This window comes from Chlorocebus sabaeus, chromosome 15 (genome assembly GCF_047675955.1).
Source record: "Chlorocebus sabaeus isolate Y175 chromosome 15, mChlSab1.0.hap1, whole genome shotgun sequence".
Lineage (NCBI taxonomy): Eukaryota > Metazoa > Chordata > Mammalia > Primates > Cercopithecidae > Chlorocebus > Chlorocebus sabaeus.
In genome coordinates this window covers 503621-522256 of record NC_132918.1, presented here as the reverse complement: position 1 = coordinate 522256, position 18636 = coordinate 503621, and the positions used below count along the sequence as shown (strand labels likewise).

At 41.6% G+C, this 18636-nt stretch overlaps 1 protein-coding gene and 1 non-coding gene across 2 annotated transcripts in view; one reads left to right on the top strand and one right to left on the bottom strand.

Annotated features, from left to right (window-relative positions):
* The window catches only part of SCN11A (sodium voltage-gated channel alpha subunit 11), a 210005-nt gene that overhangs the window by 166555 nt on the left and 24814 nt on the right, over nucleotides 1-18636 (bottom strand). The gene's annotated exons all lie outside the window — the stretch shown is intronic.
* Nucleotides 16516-16622, top strand: LOC119620756 (U6 spliceosomal RNA). The gene has a single exon (XR_005237308.1). It is a non-coding gene; the product is annotated as a U6 spliceosomal RNA (small nuclear RNA).

The window sequence follows — 18636 nt, the reverse complement described above, 5'->3', positions numbered from 1 at the left end:
TTATTTTGTCACCCAGGCTGGAGTGTAGTAGCATGATTATAGCTCACTCTGCAGTCTTGACCTCTAGAACTCAAGTGATCCTCCCACCTCAGTCTCCTGAGTAGCTGGGACTACAGGTTTGCCCCATCATGCTCAATTAATTTTTTTTTTTTTTTTTTTTTTTTTTTTTTGAAAGATAGGTGTCTCATTATGTTGCCCAGGCTGATCTCAAACTCCTGGGCTCAAGCTATCCTCCTACCTCAGCATCTCAAAGTGCTGGAATTACAGGTATGAGCCACTGTGCCCAGCCAGGGCATGTACATAGCCATATTAATGTAAAATGATATTGTCTAATCAAAGGTATGACATAACTATGTTAGATACTAGTTAAAGGGAAGTTGTCAAAAAAGAGCTAAATTCTCATCTTCCATAGTGAGAACTCAACAGATAATAACTAATTCTAAAAAGATTTTAAAAATAAGCATGTCATTTAGAGATATAAAAATAAATCCTAAAAAACCCACAAATAGAAGTAGAAGTAGTGACCTCTAGAAGGGGGAAATGAAGAGGGAGATGGCATTTTCCCAACAAGTCCTGTGGAATTATTTGACTCTAATTATGTATAATGTTGTTAAAAGCTGAAACTAGAAAAAAATTAGTACAAACAGAAGTTTTAGTATTTCTTTTTCTTTTTCTTTTTTTTTTTTTTTTGAGACAGAGTCTTGCTTTGTTCCCCAGGCTGGAGTGCAGTGGCACGATCTCTGCTCACTGCAAGCTCTGTCTTCCAGGTTCATGCCATTCTCCTGCCTCAGCCTCCGGAGTAGCTGGGACTACAGGCGCCCATCACCACACCCAGCTAATTCTTTGTAGTTTTAGTAGAGACAGGGTTTCACCGTGTTAGCCAGGATAGTCTCATCTCCTGACCTCATGATCCACCCGCCTCAGCCTCCCAAAGTGCTGGATTACAGGTGTGAGCCACCGCGCCCAGCCCATTAGCCACCCTGCCCAGCCTAGTATTTCTTTTTTCTTGACTTTGCAATAGATAAATTCATGAGATAGCAGCTAAATTTTTTTATTCAGAGACCACCGCAGTAAGTTTGGGATTTTAAATTTTGATTTGCGAAATGGAAGATTGTAATACATGTTTCCCAACTGGGGAATGAAACATAAGAGAATCACAAGGGTGGGATTGCTGAGGAGGGGTGTGTGTGGTTTGAAGAAAAACTGCTGTTCATTGAGGAACCATTAATATTTATAAGAAACAGTGAATTCAGAGTCAAGAGAGCAGACTGTGGTTCCAGCTCTGCCACTTACTCCCCTTGTTTCCGAACCAAACCTAGATCTGCTTGCCTGGTGCAGCATAGTCAAACATTCACACTGAGGTTTTGCAGCAAGAGAAAGGAGGGCATTTATTTGCAGGGTGCCAAGCAAGGAGACTCAGGCAACTCTGCTTAAGACCTGACCTCCCTGATGGTTTACAGGAAGGGTTTTTAAAGGCAGGGGAGGAGTAAATTTCAGGAAAGTAGAAGTTACAGGCAAAATTATAAATTGATACATGAAGGTTATACACTGGTTTGGCCTAAAAAGGTGGGATATCTTTAAGCCAGGGTTAAAGGCCATAGATGGATTCAAAGATTCTCTGATTTGCAATTGGTTAAGGAAGTAAAGCTTTGTCTAAAAACTTGGGGTTAGTAGAAAGGAATGTTAAATTCTGGCCTGTAGGCATGACCCTCTCCAGGGCCCTCAGGAAGAAATTTAGAACAAAGAACAGTAGTCAGAGTTTGGTCCTCAGTTCCCTTTTATCTGAGGTCTACGTGCCAGCAGATGGCATTTTCCATTTGGTGGGGGTCCAGGTTTTTGAAAAGCATTTTCCATTTGGTGGGGGTCCAGGTTTTTGAAAAGTAGGACATATGATATCATCTTTAGTTTCTATAGGGAACCAAATATCTTGTGGCTCTAACTTCCTTGGCTACTGTTTTAAGCTACCTTTTTGCTTATCAGATTGCTCATTTATTTCTCAAGGCTAGCTAGGTGTCTGGAATTCCCCTTGAAGGAGCTCAAGATTTTCCTTTATTTCCATGCTTGGGGGTGGGAGGTTCCTAAAAATGGTCCCTGCTCTGTCTCATCCTAACCAAGTCACTTGGTCTCAATTTCTTGTTAAATAAGAGGAGTGCACTTGATAGTCACTCGGATTATAATTAAGTCAAAAAATTATTGAATGTTCTACCAATAATATTCTGAATTACAAAAAACAGGTCAGACTGATCTGGACAAGGAATCTCTCTTATCTTTAAAATAGAGATAAAAACATTTTAGAAAAGAAAAATAGTATTTGATTTGGGCTTTGAGATTTACAAATTAAATAATATGAAATTCTGGGGCCAGGAGCAGTGGCTTATGCTTGTAATCCCAGCACTTTGGGAGGCCAAGGCAGGTGGATCACCTGAAGTCGGAAGTTCGAGACCAGCCTGACCAACATGGAGAAACCCTGTCTGTACTAAAAATACAAAATTAGCCGGGCATGGTGGCTCATGCCTGTAATCCCAGCTACTCGGGAGGCTGAGGCAGGAGAATCACTTGAACCTGGGAGGCAGAGGTTGCAGTGAGTCGTGATTGCGCCATTGCACTCCAGCCTAGGCAACAAGAGTGAAACTCCATCTCAAAAAGAGAAAAAAAAAAAAAAGAAAAGAAAGAAATTCTGTTGACTGAATAAACTTGGTGTACTGGATTAGCCCCTTGCCTCCCTCCCTCCCTCCCTTCCTTCCTTCCTCTTTCTTCTCTCTCTCTCTTTCTTCTCTTTCTCTTTCTTTCTTTCTTCCTTTCTTTCTTTCTTTCTTTCTTTCTTTCTTTCTTTCTTTCTCTCTCTCTCTCTCTCTCTCTTTCTTTCTTTCTTTCTTTCTTTCTTTTTCTTTCTCTCTTTTCTCTCTCTTTTTTTTTTTTTTTGACAGAATCTTGCTCTGTTGCCCAGGCTGGAGAGCAGTGATGCTATCTTGGCTCATTGAAGCTCCACCTCCCAGGTTCAAGCAATTCTCCTGCCTCTGCCTCCCAAGCAGCTGGGACTACAGGCATGTGCCACCACACCCAGCTAATTTTTGTATTAGAGACAGGGTTTCACCATGTTGGCCAGGCTGGTCTCAAACTCCTGACTTCAAGTGATCCACCTGCCCTGGCCTCCCAAAGTGCTGGGATTACAGGTGTGAACTACTGTGCTCAGCCTGGATCATTTTCTTTACATGAAAACTCCATAGCAGTTTTTCTTTGCGCTCCTTTCCAATAACTTCCTTGCTTCATAAATTCTACTTAAGATGTTGTTTTCTCTTCCTGATCTCTATGTGGGCAGAAAAAAGGTAGCAATGCTTAAGTAATAAGTGATTATGCTCATCTTTTACTTTTTCTTATGTTCATTTCTACAGTTTCTACTGCAATTATTTTTTTTTAACTGAGGATGGCTAAAAATGTACCTCCAGCTAGAGCTTGTAAATGCAAGATAAATGCTTGATGAGCTGCTATTAGAGGTTCCTGAAAATAAATACCAGGCGACAGTTTGCACTATTCATCAAAGAGCATTAAGAGAGGTGAGAGGGTGGCATACTTTTTTATTTTAAAAACTACCAAATGAAAAAAAGTCATCAATAATGCTACCACTTAGAGATAACAATCTTTAGCAGATTGCATCATTAATAGTGTCTTCCAATCCTTTTTCTTGGCAGATATAACAAACTAAGTGATCCTGAGACACATTTTACAGGCTTAGTTCACACAAACTTTCACATACATAAAATTTGTGTATGCTGTAGTTGGAGCTATGCAGGAGATTTGGTCCCTGCTGGAGATGATGCTAGGACAGAAAAAAAGAGGAAGAAATTCCCTGGCTTCTTCCATTCTTTTTTTTCCAGTCTCCCAGTAATGCCTCCCATTGGCTGAACCCAGCCAGAAGTCAGCTGACAAAAGATCCTGGAAAAAGCAGCCCACAGCAGGGAAGCCCCAGGAAGTCACAGGAAGAAAGGGAGAGGCACAAACAGGCGCAGGATCAGCATAGCCCACCCTTTTTGCTACTCAGCATCCATTCTAATCTTTCTGCCCATACTTAACTCTCATAAAACAATCTCACACTTCTACCTAACATAAAATGTTAGGCAGAAGATCTGTCCTACAAATAAGGATGTTCTTGCTCTCTCCCCAACAAGGCGAAACACAAAATCTCATCTGTCATGTTGTCCACATCAAATCTAAGATCTCCAAGGGATATGCAGCACCAGCAGGTCTGGTTGTATCTTCTCATACCTTGTTGCCATTGAATTAAAGTTGAGCACCATTGAAAGTCTTTGTGCAAAACCACAGGGGAAAGGTGAAGGGCAGTGTTAGGCAGGAATCTAGACCCAACATGGTGGCGTTACCCGGCCTAGCAGGCCTTTTGTTAAAGACTCCCTTCACCCTTGTACACACCCGCAGACTTACATGCGTCAGAGTTCCGGCTGGGCAACCACACTCCCCCGTGACCTGCAGCTCACCTGCACTCCACAAGTTCGTAAACAGCAGTTTTGGTTGACAGTTTCCAAAGACCCCTTCCTCATGACCCTTACTCAACTCCTGCCCTAGTAGTTTCAAGACCCCCCAGGCCCTGTTTGTACAACCAGCTTCCCTACCTCTTGGGCTATAAAAAACCCCTACCCTCCTCCCTCAGCGCGACTTCCTCAGCCCACGCCTTTGGACCGAGGAACCTCACCCGCAAGCCCTAATAAAAGGCTACTCTCACTGCCATTTGCCTTGTGTCTTCGTTCCTGGTTCGGCTCCAGCCTCAGTTTACCTTTACAGGCAGAGGCTTGGAATTACTGGTTTAAACACACATAACACTGCAGCCTCAGTCCTCAGCTTCGTATCTGATCATGAAGCCACAGTTGATATTTATCATATCCTTTTTCCATTACCCATTCCATAATACTCCTGTCTTCGATCAGAACCTTGGCCGGTTAGACTTCTTTACACAGTGAGGTGACCCACACCTTCATTCTTTGTGGGTTTTAGTCCTTAATCGTCCTGAATTTTTGTGGTCACCTTACCCTCCTCTTCCACACTGACCTTTTCTATTGAACATGCTGGTATTAAGAGGTGCCCCAGGGAATTCCTGATTCCAGACATGGTCTTCTCAGTCTTCATTGAATAGAAATGCCTCCGATTGAATGGAACTATTGTGTCTCCTGATGTAAGCATTCTTCTCTGGGTATTAGGACTTCTAGACCAGAAGTCAAAGTTACAGACAAAGTCAACAAACTCTTGCAAACAGATTATTAATTGTAAAAAGGAGGCCCTCCCATTTCCATCACTTGGTTTCCAAACTGTGTGCTCTTGCCAGTAGAGAAAATGAAACATATATAAATTATTGGCTCAAAACACATCCTATAAGACAATATTCCAACTTAGTAAAGTATTGTCTCCCAATTATGTCTGCCATAATTGAGTCCTTAGCAGACCATTCTACCATTTTATCAGGCCAGCTGCTTCTAGATGGTGGGACACATAGTAAGACCAGTTGAATCCCTTGCTGTACTTATTTATGGTAAAATGTCTTCTTTGGTTGGAAGTGATGTTGTGTGGGATACCTTGGGGGTGAATGGGAATCTCATAAATCCATGGGTTGTGCTGTTAGTTAAAGCAAATTGAACAGAAGCAATTATTCATATTCAGAAAAAAAATTCAGTGAGACAAAAATGCTGCCCACTTAATGATGGAAGGGCTTCTATGTAATTGATCTACCATCAGGTGGCTGGCTGGTCTTCCAAGGAAATGATATAATATGAGGGGCTCATCATCGGCCTTTGTTGTTGGCATATTATGCATTCAACAGCAGCAGCAGCCAAATCAGTCTTGGTGTGGGGAAGTCCATGCTGTTGAACTGAGACATGGCCTGCATTTCTCATGTCATGGCCACTGCTATGGTTTGAATATTTGTTACTCTCCACAACTCATGTTAAAATTTAATTGCCATTGTAACAATATAAAGAGGTGGAGCCTTTAAGAAGAGAGAGACATTAAGAATCAGGACACTAGGCCTCCACCCTCATGGGTGTGATTGGTACTGTTATAAAAGGGCAAATTTAGCCTCTTCTAGGTCTTTGCTTGCCGTTCTACCTTCTGCCATGTGATAGCATAGTAAGAAAGCCCTTGACAGGTGCCAGCTTCTTGATCTTGGACTTTCAGCCTCCAGAACAGTGAGCCAAACTTCCACTAATTATAAATTACTCAGTCTCAGGTATTCTATTATAGGAGCACAAATGGACTAAGACAACCACGTTGGGTTTCTATACACAAGCCCACTAAGTAAGCAACAGAACAACTGAAAAAAGAGACTGACTTATATCCACAGGATGATCATCTTGTAGCTCGGTTATTGTGAGGCTCTACTGATGTTAATGCCGTCTGCTCAGTATTTACATTGGATACATTTTTATACTCTGTGCCTCTCCTAATTCAGGTTTTCCAGAAGCTGAGCCTGAAACAGAGGTTCATATATATGCAAAATTTTTTTCCAGTGGCTTAAAAAATAGATGTTTATTTATTTCTCAGAGACAGTGACTACACTGAAAAGGGTTACTAAGCGCTGGATTGTTCTGGTCATCATGGGAAAGATGTAACATATATATTTTTTGAGACAGTCTTGCTCTGTCGCCCAGGCTGGAGTGCAGTAGCGTGATCTTGGGTCACTGCAAACTCCACTTCCAGGGCTTAAGTGATTCTCCTGCCTCAGCCTCGCAAGTAGCTGGGATTACAGGCGCTCACCACCACGCCTGGCTAATTTTTGTATTTTTAGTAGAGACAGGGTTTCACCATTTTGGCCAGGCTGGTCTTGAACTTCTGACCTCAAGTGATCAGCCCAACTCAGCCTCCCAAACTGCTGGGATTACAGGCATGAGCCACCAAATGTGATATATTTTTAAGGCAGTCTCAGGAGAAACTGATAAAGGAATGAGAGAGGCAGGGTAGGGAAGGAAAAGGAGCTATGTAAGAATGTGGGTTAAGGTGAAGTCTAGCTTCACCTGATCCCACAGAGAACTTCGAAGTACAAATTGTGCCACAGAAATGGTCCCACCTTGAGGCTAGGAAAGGGGCTTTAGCACCCCTATCGCAGGTAGTCATTGGCCATAGGCTGCCAGGGTAGGGAAGGCAGTAAAATTCTCAGGTATCTGGGGTAAAATGGTTTCAGTTGTTCAGGGGTAATCCCCCAGAGAAAGTTGCAAGTATGAGGTATTGCCTGAAACACCCTGTCGACTCAAGCATGTGTATACAAACTAAGGCACTGAAATTCAATTTCTGATGTTTATTCCTTTGTGTAGATCCATATTTCCATCTGGCATCATTTTCCTGTGGCCTGAAAGACATCCTTTAATAGTTCTTATAGTGCATCATGTAGTAGTGATAAATGTTTTCAGCCTTTGTTAAGTTTGGAGCATATTTATTTTGCTTTCATTTTTATTTATTTAACTTTATTTCTTTATTTTTTGAGATGGAGTCTCACTCTGTCACCCAGGCTGGAGTGCAGTGGTATGATCTTAGCTCACAGCAACTTCCGCCTCCTGGGTTCAAACAATTCTTCTGCCTCAACCCCCCGAGTAGCTGGGATTACAGGAGCCCACCAACATGCCAGGCTAATTTCTGTATTTTTTGGTAGAGACAGGGTTTCACCATGGTGGCCAGGCTGGTCTCAAACTCCTGACCTCAGGTGATCTGCCCATTTCAGCCTTTCAAAGTGCTGGGATTACAGGTGTGAGCCACTGCGCCCAGCCAGCCTTCATTTTTAAAAGATAATTTTATTGGTTATAAAATTATAGGTTGATGGTATTTTTATTTTAGCACTTTAAAAATGTTGCTTCACTAGTGCTATGAACTATGTTCCCCTCACATTCATATGTTGAAATCCTAACACCCAGTGTTGATGATATTGGGACATGGGGCTTTTGGGAGGTAATTATATCATGAGAGTGGCGCCCTCAGGAATGAAATTAGTGTTCTTATAAAAATACACAAGAGAGCTTGCCTTTTCTCTCTCTGCTCTCTGCCATGTGAGAACACAATAAAAAAGATGGCCTTCTGCAAACCAGAAAGTGAGCTCTCATCAGACGTCAAGTCTGCCTGCATCTTGCTCTTGAACTTTCCAGTCTCTAGAACCGTGAAAAATGAATGTTTGTTGTTTATATCACCTAGTCTATGGTAATTTGTTATAGCAGCCCAAGCTGACCAAGATAACTATTTTCTCACTCACATTGTGTTGAATGAGAAATCTAAAGTCGTCCTCATCCTTGCTTTTCTGTAATGCCTTTTATTCTCTCTGGCTGCTTTTAAGAGCTTCTCTGTATCACCAGTTTTATGATGCACCTTAGCGTTGTTTTCTTTATGTTTATGTACTTGAGTATTTTCTGAGGTTCTTGGATCTATAGATTTATAGTTCCATCAAATTTGGGAAAATTTCAACCATTATTTTTTCAAGTATTTTTTTTTCTCTCTCTCTCTCTCTCTTTCCTCTGTTTTGGAAGCTCCAACTGTATTGTTTGAAGTTGTCCTACAGTTCACTTTTATTATAGTTTTCATTTAAAAGTTTTATGTCTTTTTTCTTTTACATCTTTTATATCTCTACTCAACTTTGTGAACATATGCATATAGTTACAACTGTTTTAATGTCCTACTAATTATAATATCTGTGTCAGTTCTGCATGGTTTCGATTGAACAATTTATCTCCTTAATATAGGTCGTATTTTCTTACTTCTTTGCATGCCTGGCAATTTTTGTTGGATGGCAGATATAGTGAAATTTACTTGTTAGATGTGGGTATTTTTGTATTCCTATAAATATTCTTAAATTTTGTTCTGGAACACTATTAAGTTGTTTGGAAAGAGTTTGTTTCTTTTAGGTCTTAAAGATTTGTTAGGTAGAACTGCAACAGGATTCATTCATAATTTCCCATTATTAAGGCAAGACTCTTTCACAGGGACTACCCAGTGCCCTGGCTGGTGAGATTGGGCCACTATTCCTGGCTTTTTGTGAACCCTGGGCACTGCTACTTCTAATCTTTTTGGAAAACTTATTTTCCTGACCTCAGGTTGGCTCCTCACACACACGTGCATGTGCACTGTGTGTACTCTGCCAAATACTAGAAAAGAACTCTCTACAGATCTCCGGGTTTCTTTCTGTGTGCAATTCTTTGCTTGTTGGTAGTCTGTCCTGAAAACTCCAGATGCTTTTATTCTCCTTCAGACTGTCAGCTCCTTCTCCTCAACTCAAGAAAAGTACTGTACTCTGCTGGGTTCCCCTTTCTGTTCCAAGAACTGGAAACTCTCTCAAGATAGGGTTCACCTCCTTTGTTTCCTGTGAAGGAATCTGTCTTTTGTTGTTTGATGTCGAGTGTCTTAAAAAAAAATCATTGTTTTGAAACTGCGTTTATAAAAATTACGTAACAGTGATAAAATTATGGCAGTAGGGGAGATCTGATCTAGCCAACTTCTCTTGCCTTTAGCCTTCAAGCTGCCCTCCTGGGTTTAAATAAGCTAACTTTGGGAGAAATATAGTTTATAGTTTACATGATAATAGCCCTTCCCCCAAACTCAACCACCTTTGTAACGCTAATGAGAGACCACCAGGCTAGGAGGATAGAGGAGCCTAAATTCTGCTAAGGTGTAGACATAGACAATTGACAGCCATTATTCTGGAGGTCACAAGATATGCAACTTCCCCAATTATTCCTGCAGATAACATTAATATTATAGAACCTAAGATTGGCCTTTTGAGATATCTTCTCAGTTTTTTTGCATGTCCAATAATGGATGGCTCTGCCTGGACCCACCAACCACTCCTGTGACCCCACCTAGAAGTGACTCAGCGCTCAGGAGAATCATTTCCCACGCCCTTTTGATTGCACCTCCAACCAATCACCAATGAGCACTCCTACTCCTTTCCCCAAACTACCTTTGAAAAACCCCGAACCTGTGAGCCTTCAGCAAGACTGACTTGAGTAATAACTCTGTCTCCTGTGTGATGTGGCCAGCCTTACATCAATTAAACTCTTTCTTTACTGCAATGCCATGGTCTCCAGGAATTGATTTTGTTTGTGCAGTGGGTAGGAAGAGTCCATTGAGCAGTTACAGTTTCACATGTTTTGTCTACTTTTTCGTTGTTTCAGCAGGAAGATCAATCCAGTTTCTGTTATTCCATCTTTACCTGAAATGAAAATCTACTCTGCTGTCATTTTTATGAATCCCTCACTTCCATTTCCAAAGCTTTATTCTTTTCATAACCTTTTGAGTAGAATGTTTAATTCATATGTCACTCTTTCATATTTATAGTGATATTCCCTTTTATCACAATTTTAACCATAACCCATACGTTTTACTTTATAGGGTGTTTCTTATCATTGCTTTCATTGTCTCATCAGATAAATTTTTTAAATCTCCAAATGGTTGGCATATTGTTTGATCATTTTGTACCATTGTTATTATAAACTTCCTGTTTTTCCACATTATGAGTAAAGGCTTTGGTGAAGCATACCTCATAGTGGTTAACAGTTTGAATGCTTGAGTCAGAAGGCTGGGGTTTACATCCCTGCTCTGTCTTTTTCTGACTATATGTTCTTGGGCAAATTATTTAACCTAAGGCTGAATTTCTTCATTTGTACAATGGAGATGACAACAATACCGATCTCAAATGGTTGCCCCAAGAGTTAAATAAAGATAATAAATACCTGGGAAGCCTTAGCGCATAGTAAGCATTCAACAAATCTTAGTTAAAGTTTCTATTTGGGAAAATGTAGAGACTTCTTTGTGGTCAAATTTTGATATTCACTGATAATTGAAAGAATTTAAAAGGATATTCTCAATAGGTGTGAAGTTCAATGTTGCAACAGATGTTACTGACCTCCAACTCCATATTCCTTTGGCTCCCCTCAGAGTTTGCCTGAAGCTGCATTGGACAATGTGCCGACGGGACAGTTCCCCTCAAGAACCTGTACATTTCTCTGCTTGTCTACCTAAAGTTGCTCCAGGGACAGTCCAGCAGTGTTTGAGATTTGAAACTGTCAGACAATTCTCAATCAGTGAGGAACAGGAAAAACAGGATACAAACCCCAGCTTTGCTGTCCCTTGAGAGAGAAAATCTAAGGTGTGTTCTATATATTCTTCCTAGAATCCCCAGAAAGATTGAGCTTCAGTCACCCACAGAAGAAACCTACTCATTTTTTATGCACCCTGGATGGGCTTTTCCCCTTCCTGTCTCACAGTTCCTGCTCTTTCTCTTGAGCTTCTTGAGATTACCTCCTAAATCTCCTTTCTGGAGGAACACACACTAACGCAGATATGTGTATGTATTAGGTTGTCCTAGTAAATGCGTTGTTCACATCCTCTAAGCAGTGGCTCTCAATTCTCATTTCATATTATAATCAACTGGAGAATGCATCAAAATTTCTGGGAATTGTGAAATAAAAAACAAATCCAGACTTAGTGATGAAAGACTTTATTAAAAAAAAATATATTGCAAAGGGGAGTGGGAGGAACTATTGCAATAGTGAGAGAAGAGCTATTACAACAGGGAGAACCTTCTGACCATAAGATCTGTTAAAAAAAAAAAAAAAAAAGCTTATGCACATTAAAATTTTAATAAGTTTATTTGAGCATTCAGCTATTTATGCATGGGGCAGTACCAGACCACAAGCGGTTTAGCGTTCCACCAGGAAAGTAAGGGGAAACTTTTTAAAGGTGTTCATAGAAGTAAGGCAAATTAAATATTTGCTTGGTTGAAAAGGAAAATCCCTAGTTAGAGGTTAGTTGGTCATTTCTGATTGGTAAATTCTCTAGTTAGAGGTTAGTTGGCAGTTTCTGATTGGTTAAGCTTAAGTTTTGCTTTATTGTTTACATTGAGTTGGGTTTTAGTTTGCTTAGGAACTCAAGGTGCTGGAGCTGTATTAGCCTAATGGCCTCCCTATTAATGATTTTGACAGTTCTCAAGGCCAAAAAGGGATTTCTTTTATAGAGAGAAGTAAACAAGACAAGAAAGACCCTGGTGTGATGACCTGGGATGAAAAGGTGGCCTGATGGAATAACAGATCAGAGAATGGTTTGCTCTGAGGCCAGCCTATTCTTGAGGGGCTGCTAAGAAGATGTTGTGGGGACCTGAGTGAAGGAGAGAATCTTAACCAAAGTTTGGTTAACAGGCATTTGTTCTGAGTCCCACCTAAGTCATATGGGAAAACATGGTCCTTCGCAATGGGCCTTTTCCAGAACACAAAATGGGTGGGCATAGGAAGGATTCTTAGCTGTTTCTTTTTTCCACAATCATAGGACTCAGGTAAAATTCTATGTTGTCTGGATGGAGCCTGAACAACAAAATTTTCTAGAAGCTTCTGTAAACTAAAAATAAAATTCTAAGCCCCTCAACTGACCGCTTGGCCAAGGAGCCCCCAGCATAACCTTGAAAGCTGAGTTCTTGGCTATGATGGGATGGGGGGTCAGACACACCTTGTTATACCCCCTCCCTGACTAAGCATGATTAGGCTTTCTTCCCTCAGGGCTTAGCAGAAACCAGCCCTTTCAAAAGACTCCACCACAGATATCAATCAACCAAGTGCCTAAGGCAGTCCCTCCTTTTTTGCCTGATAAGAGATCACCACTGAAATAGTTCTGGCCAGTCTAAGGAGAAGGCACAGTAAGGGTTTATGTGTCCTCTGCTTCACCTTTTGATATCAGAGGGCCAAAAACTCTGCCCTCAGATCATGCTAACTTTGCTATGTTTTGTCCCTGGGACTCATGGAGAGGCATGAAGCTCAATTGTGCATGCACATGTTTCTCCTTTCATAAATATTCATGACTCTTCCTGTAGCTTAATAAATATGTATATTTCGCCACTGTGCTCCGCATAAATTTCTGCTCCCTTTGCCCCTACCGTGAAGTGTCTGTTTCTGGCTTCTTACTGGAGGCTGTGCTTCCCAGTCTGTCAGAATGGCCATCCTGCAGGCTGCAACCCTTTATGAGACATAAAGCTTTCCTTCCCACATTTATGAACTTTGTCTTTCTTCAGTTGACACTTCCTAGGTATAGATTACAATAAGAGACTTGTGAGACACATCAACTAATCAAAATGTATAGACCTTACTCAGATCCTGAGTTAAACACAGCTTTTCTCGCCAGGGGCAGTGGTTCACATGTATAATCCCAGCACTTTGGGAAACAAGGCTGGTGGATTGCTTGATTCCAGGAGTTTGAGACCAGCCTGGGCAATATGGCAAAACCCTGTCCCTACAAGAAAAATACAACAATAGGCCAGGCACGGTGGTGCATGCCTGTAGTCCCAGCTACTTGGGAGGCTGAGGCAAAAAGATTTTGAGCCCAGGATGCAGAGGTTGCAGTGAGCCCTGATCATGCCATTGCACTCCAGCCTGGGTGACAGAGCAAAACCCTGTCTCAAAAAACTAAAATGAAATAAACTAAAATAAAATAAACATAGCTTTTTAATAATGGCATTTGTGCAACAATTGGAAACTTTAACACTACATTTTTGATGAAGTTAAGGAATTACTGTTATTTTTAAGTGTGATAATGATACTACACTTACAAATTTTTAATTTTTAAAAAGTGATAAACGTATTGTGGTTATGCTTTTTAAAACGAGTCCTTACATGTTAGAGATACTGACTGGAGGAAATATTTATAGATTAAGCAATATGATTTCTGCGATTTGCTTCAGTATAATTTGGAAAGGGGGAAAGTGGATGGGGATGCAGTTGGCCATGAATTGATAATGGTTGATGTTGGGTGGTGGACCATGTAGGCTCATTTGGTTAGTCTATTACTTTTGCATATGTTTGAAGTTTCCATAACAAAAAAGCATTTTAAAAGAAACTTCTAAATTGTTCTTCATATACAGCCTATATTGAGAACTGCTATTCATACCCTTACTTATTTTTTGTCTGCTCAATTGTTAAAACTTGAAAGGGGTTTTTTGAGGGTTCTCCTCCCATGACTTTTATATTTCTATTCATTTCTCCTTGTATTTTCTGCAATGCTTCCTTTATATCTTTTATTGCTTTATTATTTGTCACAGTAGGTTTGTAAAAGATACCCTTTTTTCTTTAAAAATAATATATGCTTATGGCAAAAGCAAAGAAAAAAATCAAGCAGAATATGAAGGTAGATGATGAAAAATAGACTTGCCTTTCACCTCAGATCCCCAACTTTCCTTTTTTTTTTTTTTTTTTTTTTTGAGATGGAGTCTTGCTCTGTCATCCAGGCTGGAGTGCAGTGGCAGGATCTCAGCTCACTGCAACCTCTGCCTCCCGGGTTCAAGCAATTCTCCTGCCTCAGCCTCTCGAGTAGCTGGGACTACAGGCATCTGCCACCACGCCTGGGAAATTTTTGTATTTTTAGTAGAGGCAGGGTTTCACCATGTTGGCCAGGCTGGTCTCAAACTCCTGACCTCAGGTGATCCACCCACCTCAGTCTCCCAGAGTTCTGCGATTACAGGCATGAGCCACCATGCCTGGCCAAGATCCCCAACTTTCAGTCCTCCTTCCCAATCACCAGTTTTTTCTGTCTCCATGGAGGAGTATTGACTATGTATATAAACTGTAGGGACAGAAAGGTGTGATACCTTTCCTCCCCATCACAAGTGTCACTGCAGAAACTCCTATAACAAAAGACAGGTTAACAAGAGAAGAGCATACAGATTCATTTAATCACAGTTTTACATGACCCAGAATGCTTCAGAAATGAAGACCCAAGGACCCAGGGAAAATAGTTTGTTTTTATGCTTAGGTTCGATGAAACATGGATAGCCATGTAGAAATGTGATTAGACAAAAGGGTATGACCTAATAGTAATAGATAGAGTGGGGAAGCCCAGAAAGGCCTGTCTGCTCAGAATCTTCTTGGCCTCTCTGTTGTAGCACTTATTCCTCCTGGGTATGGGGCAGGACCCTTTGGAATGAGGTAAGGTCTTATGACCTACTATCAGGCAAGGGCAGATCAGAGAACATCTTTATAACCAGTGTTGGGGCTCAGAAAACAGTACCCCAAAATGAAGGCCTCAGAAGCAGCCTTAGGAACAAAAGTTTCTCCCCTGAGACTAGTCATACAAACTAGAATCCCTCTTCCCCAAGGCAGGTCACAGAAACCAGAGCCCCTTTCCCCTAAAGCCAGCCATGAAACCTGAACACAATACTCCAACTTTTCCTCTACCTTTCTGTGTAAAACTGGCCATAAAAAAAAAAGTTATCTGATCTTCCTTGTTTGACTGTAAGTCATAAGACTCCCATTTCAGAAAGCGTCCTGCCCCATACCCAGAAGGAAGGAATGCAGGCTCAGAGAGGGACAGACAGGCCTTGCTGGATTTCCCCATTTAGTCTATTAGCATTAGATCACACCCTTCTGCCTAATCACATTTCTACATGGCTGTCCATACTTTTTTGAACGTAAGCATGAAAATGGACCATTTCCCCTGTATCTTTGGGTCTTCCTTCTGAAGGCTCCTGTATATACATATTACATAAATGTATATGCCTTTTCTCCAGTTAGTCTACCTTTTCCAAGTTGGTTTTTCAGCAAACCCTCAAAGTGCCAAGTGGAACCCCCTGGCCTCTGCACGAGCTCTTAGACAGAAAGGTTGGAGGAACTTTGGAGTAATAGCTTGCTTTGGGTAAAGGGAGTTCTAGCTTCTAAGAGCCCCCCTTCACCCTTGGGGAAGAGGAATTCTTGCTCCTGACTTATTTCAGGAGAGAAGGAGGGGTGGGAGACAGGAGGGCAGGAGGTCAGAGAGACCTTGGTTCTGAGGCTGCTTCTGAGACCTTCCAGTGTCCTTTAGTTCAAAGTACTCAGCACGTCATAGTGCCCTCAGAGAGGGTTCTTGATCTCACACAAGAAGGATTTGGAGTGAGCCCATAGAGTGAAGTGAAAGCAAGTTTATTAAGAAAGTAAAGGAATAAAAGAATGGCTACTCCATAGACAGAGAAGCAGCACAGGATGCTCAGCTGGCTATAAGTATTGTTACTTCTTGATTATATGCTAAACAAGGGGTGGATTATTCATGAGTTTTTTTTCCTGGAAAGGGATAGGAAATTCCTGGAATTAAGGGTTCCTCCCCTTTTTAGACCATATAGGGTAACTTCCTGGCATTGCCACGGCATTTGTAAACTGTCATGGTGCTGGTGAGAGTGTCTTCTAGCATGCTAATGCATTATAATTAGTGTGTAATGAGCAGTGAGGACAACCAGAGGTCACTTTCATCACCACCTTAGTTTTGGTGGGTTTTGGCTGGCTTCATCACCGCAGCCTGTTTTATCAGCATGGACTTTATGACCTGTCTGATGTGCCAGCCTCCTGTCTCATCCTGTGACACAGAATTTACCCTCCTGGGAGTGCGGCCCGGTAGGTCTCAGCCTTATTTTACCGCTCCCCAATTCAAGATGAAGTTGCTGCGGCTCAAACGCCTCTGGTAGTTCTATTGCTATTATTTCTCCTTTTATACCTAAAGCTCTAAAAAACCTTGTGGACAAAAGTACATAGAAGAGTACTTCCTTCAGCAGCACATATATTAAAATTAGAATGATACAGAGAAGGTTAACATGGCCCCTACACAAGAATAACATGCGAATTCACAAAGTGTTCCATATTTTTATTACATTATGTGTCAATTGAAACGAAAATAAAACTTTAAAAAAACACATAGAAGAAAATCCTTTCAACCTTAAATATCACATTCTGATCTGTCATTAGAGATTGTCTGCAATGATTTCTCAGCTGACAAGTCATTATACAAGGCAGATATTTATCTTTAAAATAATCCTGGTTCTTTTTTATGTGTGAAGGTTCACTTTCTGAAAGTTCATTAAGCTCTATACTTAAGACATGTTCACTGTTCTCTACTTGGGATATAACTTAAAAGTGTCTTCTAAACAACTCATTTGCTCACCACGAATTACCTGAACTACAACCTCGCTGGGTCATGGGGGCTCTCCCTTCTCCCATCATGATGAGTACCTTTAAGTCCAACTTCCCATGATACCAATGGTTTCCTCCCAGGTGAGGGGCCTTTAACATCCTGCAGACCCCTGTCAAAGAAAACCAGAGCCAGACAGAAGTTAAAGCAGTGAAGATAAATTTTATTCAGGAGCTATTGCAGTTTATAATGGGCTCCCTTCTGAATACAAAGACAAGTGGGAAATTATGGCCAAGGTGCAGGGTGGGCTCAGTGGATGGAAATTACTAAAAGGGAACATCAGCAATAAGATGGATTCTAAACTGTCTCAGCTTCTAGCAGAAGGCAGCCAGGACAGTAAGATACTGAGGGAGAGGGGTTGAGGAATTTCATCAGATATCAAGGGTGGTCAGATACCAAGGGTGGGGGATTCTAATGACACTAACTCACCAGGATTCTTTCTGAAAGCAGAATAAGCAAGCCAAGGACGGAGCCCAAGGTCTGGGTCTTCAGGGCTTAAAAGAGCCTGATTAGTGTTAGGTCAAAGAGAGAGTCTGTTGCTCCAGATGTCCCTAAAGCCCCCAGGGGTCAGAGAGCTAACTTTCCTAGGCAACTTCTGAAAACAGCTGGCGCTCCAAACCAAGACTGCCTGATGCCACTTCCTCCCATGGAGGCCACTTCTAGGAATGGGTCACTTCACTAGAAAAAAAAATGCGTCCAGCAGAAGCCCTGGCCCTAGAAACAACTCATGGAAAGATGGGTAGAATGAGGAACACTGAAGATCCTTGTCTTGTTTAAAACCCCCCTTGACCTGGGGGGTTTTCCTTTACTCAATAAAGTCTATTCCTTAAGTCATGCTTGCAAAGCCAGTGGCAACCATAAAGGGCCTCATCTGGCAGGATAGATCCTCCTTCAATTTTATTAAACCATGAGATTTGCAAAAGGATTGTTACTGGGTTTTGGGGGTCATTCATTTACTCAAGGTTGACACCAGTTTTTCAAAAATCCCTGCTTGTTGCCCAGGGGTCAGTGCATGATGGTGAGATTCAGAACACATGCCTTTCTTTTGTAAATTGGAAGCTGAGCTCGAAAGGGTAGGTAAGAAGAGAAGGACCAGCATTGGCACTCAGCTGTGGGCAAATTTCTCAAACAAATGAACTTTAGGAATAAACACTCGGCTTCTGAAAGTTTAGCCCCTTAAAACTATCACTGCCCCTATCCCTTAAAACATCTCACAAACCCAACTGGGGAGGCTGTTTACCCCCATTGACAGCTGCTATTTCAGACCTTGCTACCAAGGTTGAAGCAAGGGTTTGAGAAGTAAGGAGGTAGGACAGTTCTTCCTTAGCTGGTGGCTTCTCTGGAACTAGCAGATGATTGAAGCTGGCATTTTACCTTCTAGAGCTTTCTTGGGCACTTCTGGGAGACCCAGCTCTGTGACCCAGCTTCAAGTCTCCTCAAGAGGTGACATATTCTGCTCCTTGGCCTGGCTGCATCCCTCTCGGCCCTGGGTCACGGTGATGCACCCACACATTTCTCACAGTGGAAGACCTTCTTTCTCATCTCCCAGGTGGTCCTCTTGATTGGACTTCATACAGTTCAGCCTCGATTTTTCTCCCATCTGCCACACATCCATCTAGTCTACAGAAAACCCTCACCAAACCCTTACCCCCTCCCAAATAAAAAACTGTGGGAGTACAGTCTGTTAACTAG